Below are 5,608 nucleotides of genomic sequence, written 5' to 3' on the forward strand. Positions count from 1 at the left end.
AAAATATGTTACGATTGCTTGTTTGTTTATTTTTGTACTAAAAACAAGAAAAAAGGTTGAAATAAAGCAGTGCCACTACACGCTATCTTCCAATCTCATTTCCATGTTTGCATTCATGCGCCAACTGTGTGAAAATCATGACATACCTCACCACTACTGCATTCACTGTGGTACAATGAGCCTATTAGCTCTGCCCATTGCATTCTATCATTACTTCAACACAACCCTTAACTGTGGCCTGCTATTTTCTCATAGGTTACACATACAGTGGTATCAAAGGAGAGCTGCCAGTGCCCCGGGGAGCGTTGCTACCACCTAGTGTCATTTAGGTATTTTAGCATAAGGTCCAGATGGCCATGCTTACATGTGGCCTGTTCAATACATGGAGGGATTATGGACCAGCCGAGGGGCCCTTGACTACCAGGGGCCCAACAACAGGTTATACATGTAAATGTATTATATATTTTAACGCCCAAATACGCAGGCATACACAGTACAAGGTCCCTCCTAAATGGCCGTAACAGGGCCCCCGGCCGTCCTCTATAGGGCCCTTTTACCATGGTCCCTCCTATAAGGCTGTAATAGTGTTTGCGTGCCCACCCACCTGCCCATTCTGGGTATAGCATCGGGGCCCCCCGAAAGACAATTGGCCATGGGGCACCCCAAAAGTCTTAATCTGTCCCTCCCTGGTTCAGTATGATCACCACCAAGTGGACTTTTAACATCTATAACACATGTACATAAAAATATGCTAACAGGAGATATGTTAGGCAATAGATTACAACCTTAATAACACTGTAGTGCAGCTGAACCACCCATTAGGCTGCAATATCTCACATTTGAGATGCTTTAGTTGGTCTCCTCTGCGTTCATAAAGGGAGGGTAAATCCAGACCACTAAACCTGTGGGCCAGGGCCCACTGGTGGGCCGTGCGGATATTGCAAGTTGTCCCCCAACTAATTGGCAAAACATGATTTTACACAATATTTTAATGATGTTTAAAGAATGTTAAATGAAAAGAAAAGAAAAAAAAATAATGCTATTCTTTTCATTAAAACGCTGAAAAGCTGTTTTCATTATGATACCAATAAATAGGAACCTAATCTTAGTTCCACTGATCCAAGCCAGGACACAAATAAGTGCTCTGACTGAAAATGCACACGGTCCGGTCAGATGGGTGGGCCGGTCAGATGGGTGGGCCGGTCAGATGGGTGGGACACGGTCCGGTCAGATGGGTGGGTCGCAAACGCTTTAGAGATTTTCAAGTGGGCCCTGATCCAGAAAAGGTTCGGAACCACTGCACTAAACAATCAAGCTTTTTATTTTTTAAGCGTGATTTAACCATTTAAACCCTATAGTTTACCAATCTCTAATAGCTTATGTACACGCTCACAACACAAGCTTGTATAGCCTAGATCTACTGGTGAGTGTTCACCCCAGAAAAAAGGATGTCAGGGTGGTTAGAACCTTTCAAAGATTTTCTTAGAGGATCGGCCTTTTGCTGTCCAAAATGTATAGTGCATTGAGCTGATCCAGTAATCTATATTTTTTTTTTATCCACCATATACATAGTTAGCCCTATGGGCTTGTATATACGTTGTCTGAAAGTCCAGTTCAATATGTCCAAACATGAATGGTTCGTTCAATTTTTCGGGGGATTATGAAAACTATATATTTTTAACAAATCAGAAAATCCATGATTCCATTCGCAAAATCACTCTGGGAATGTTTGACAGCTGCTGAAAGTTTGTGTCTCATTCACTTAATAAAAAGGAAAAAAAATACCCCCCAAAAATCTGCTTTAAGTAGCATGTGAGGGGTCAAACTAGGGTTTTTTAATGATTCTGAATCCATTGCAAGCATTTGTTTTGCACAGAAAAACATTCCTTGGGCTAGAAACGTCCCCACAAAACTATGGTTTAGTGATGAGTCATCACTTCACAGTTTCGTGGGGGCTGTTTTTATCCCAAGGAATGTTTTTCATGCAAAACAAATGCTTGCAATGGATTCAGAATAATTAAAAAACCCTAGTTTGACCCCTCTGATGCTACTTAAAGCAGATTTTTTGGGGCGTATTTTTTTCCTTTATAGTATAGTGTATAGTAAGTGAATGAGACACAAACTTTCAGCAGCTGTCAAAAGTTCCCCTACGGAGTTTGCAAATGGAATCATGGATTTTCTGATTTGTTATGCTCTGAAGTCTCCAAAAATATATAGTTTTCATAATCCCCCAAAGATTTTAACGAAATGACACAAGCGACTTGACTACATCTTGTGGTTGGAGGATGGTGAACCTTTGACCAGCACTCACGTGCTTTCTCTTCCAACTGGCACGACAAGGGCACATCTGTCTTTACACTGTTTCCCTCATGGCCCTCTATTGAGTTACAAGGTCAATATGGAATAGTCTAATGAGGAAATGCTTTGTCTTGTGTTACGCTGCACGGTACTAGTTTAATAGTGATTACCTAACCTAACCTCATTCCTGGGCCATTTGCTTCATGTATTGGCCCGGTGTCACCAGGCTGTCATTAGTCTACATGTCACAGACCCAAGGGGGGGGGGGGGGGGGGGGAGAGAGAGAGAGAGAGAGAGAGAGAGAGAGAGAGACAGAGAGCAATGCAGTTATTAAGTCTGAACATCTTTACATCGCTATGCCATTGTTGGGGTTTTTTCATAGCTAAATTTATATCGGGTTAGTTTTCATTGCATAAGTCGGTGGTTCTCAACCTGAGGGTCGGGACCCCCAGGGGGGTCCCTAAATTATTTTGGTTGGTCCCCAGATGATTAACTTAATGTGCAATGTTGTTTTTTCACTCAACAGTAAACAAACCAACATAAAGTTTAAGTGTATAGAGGGGTATCTGCACATTTCTAAAGTGTCAATTTAAGGACTTTAAAGACCTTTGAAGTACCTCTGGTCAAACATGGGTCAAATTGTCAAATATTAGAGGCAATAGTAGATATACATGCTTGCGAGACGTTGTGAGCATGTAGATCGGCTATTTTCACAATGGAAAGATCGAGTCAAACTAAATGTAATGCCAACTCCTACAATTCCAAGTGCTTGTGCAGGGTGAGGGGTCCCCAGTTCAAATATGATTATTTTGGGGGTTGCGGCCTGAAAAAGTTGAGAACCACTGGCATAAGTGAGGAAATATAGCCTATCAAATGATGCAAAATGGTTTTACTTGATTGCAATTAAACAACATTTTTTACTAAAAAATATTGTATTTGTGCTGACTAGATAACATTTGACAAACAGTGGCATTATATAGGTCTACTGTTGTATTGTCTGGAGATGCAGTGTGAGTCATCATTCTGAACCAATACACAGTTGAAAATTGAAATGCTTTTTTAAATGTGTCCTCCAGCTTAAAATTAGGTCGCAGCTATTTTTAGCACCTCCACTTATGCACAAAAGATCGTTTTGAGGAAAAATAAACAAATTGGATGGCAATAAGTAAACACATCACAGCAGGTTCACACCATTTCAAACCTCAGATTGCCTAGAATAGATCATACATGGGCAACTGGCGGCCCGGGGGCCACATGCGGCCCCCACCTTCACTTAATGTGGCCCGCAAGTTAATACGGAATACTGATATATTATTGATTTCAGCTGTTACAATTCCAAACATGACCTGCTTTAATTCCGTCAGTCTATATTAGTAGCTTAATGACAAGTATAGTAGTATTAAAATGTATTTTTTTAATGTCAAATGTATTTGTATTTAGGTTCATAAAGTTAACATGACTATATAACTAAATGCATTTGAAATTAGATAAAAATGTGACATTTCAGGATTCCAATTCAAAAACAATAAAAAATAATTCAGGATTTCAATTCAAAAGAAGCAAAAATAGCCGATCTACAAGCTCAAAACGCATCGCTCTTTTGTATGAGATACTAGAATGACAACGTAGGACGTAGCAATATGCAATGTGGCCCTCTGGAGTGAAGGTGGAAATATAGTGGCCCTCTGGAGTGAAGGTGTAAATATAGTGGCCCTCACCATCATCAAAGTTGCCCACCCCTGGCCTAGATGTAATCATTTTCTCCAGGCCAATACTGCATCCACATAGATAGATAGGCTAAGCCAACGAACAGGGTCTCATTTATTTACAATAGTGGGTAGTATTGATTTGCATTAAAACAAATTCTAAATGATACTGTTCCTTTTAAATGGTTATCACTGCACAGCACCCTGGTGGTTCACTCAGGGGCGTCACACCAAATTCTGGGCCCTGGGTACAAGGATTCACTGCGGGCCCCCCATGAATGTTAACTATTGAAAAATAGCAGATATACAAGCTCACAGCGTGGCACTGAGTGCCGCGCTGCGAGCTTGTAGATCTGCTATTTTTGAAAGAATGTGAAAATGTGGGCAAGAAACCTATGTTTCCATGTCAGTGGTGCTCAAACCTTTTCATGTCAAGGACCCCCAAGATGATATGTATTTGGTCACGGACCCCCATCTCAAAATATTTAGTTCCAGGGACACATTTTCAGGACTTTTCAAAAATAGCAGATCTACAAGCTCGCAGCGCGGCACGAGCTTGTATATCTGCTATTTAGGGCCCCTCCACCTTGGGCCCTAGTAACTCAGTCCCACTTTCCTACCCCAGTTGTGACGCCCCTGGGTTCACTCAACAGTCTGGATTATTACCAAGCTCTGATTGTGCGCTTTATATTGGAAAAGCACCCATGATTTAAAGTGGGCTTGTTGTTTAAATAGACCCCGTGGGAGATCATCATTCACTGTAGAACATTTTTATTCCAAAAGTATAGTCTAATTACGGCAGAATAAATAAAAAAATATCTTCCTCTAAAAGCTACGCCGATGAAAACAGAAGAACAGAGCCAAAAATACGCGGCCAAGCGATTGTAACCGCAATGTTGCCATTAAAAAAAAACTCACTCAGAAAGTGCAAGTGAGGGCGATCGCCATGTGGGGGGGTGTGGTGGAAGTGGAACACACACACACACACACACACACACACACACACACAAAACGTGAAACCCCGTCGCGCCTAACACCTCAATTCACCCAAATCCTCGCGCATACATGTTTCAGTGTCATGTTGCTCGGTTGAAATAAGGATATTTGGGAGAGAGCCGCGTGCACTGTGCCGCGTTTAAGGTCACTTCTAGTCTAGTAGCTGCCTGAATTCCCCTCTTTGTGTTTACACATCCGGGTGGTTTCCCTGTTTTGCAGCCCATTCCCCATTTAGAAGCCATTTTGGACACAGATCAGTAACATGCATGTAAACCCCGACCGACCTCTCGACGCAGCAGCAGCAGCAGTGTAGTGGCGGTGCTACTGTAGAACCCCGAAGAAGCAGAACATAAAAGGGCCACAATCACAATCCGTCGATCGACGCGGATATATTATTATTTTAGAGATATCGGACTTTTTTCTTTTTTTTTGTTGGACACCGGTTCTTCCGACGCGGATTGGAATGGTGGTTGTGGTGGTGGAGGAGGAGGTGGTGGTGGTGTACCGGATCGCGGGCTGCTGAAAGGGAAACAAGCGTCGCTATATTGTAGCCAGAGAGTGTGGATCGCGGCTTCTTCGGTATCTGTTCTCTGTTGTGTGGTGTTGTT

Source organism: Nannobrachium achirus (genome assembly GCF_963921795.1).
Source record: "Nannobrachium achirus genome assembly, chromosome: 5".
Classification (NCBI taxonomy): domain Eukaryota; kingdom Metazoa; phylum Chordata; class Actinopteri; order Myctophiformes; family Myctophidae; genus Nannobrachium; species Nannobrachium achirus.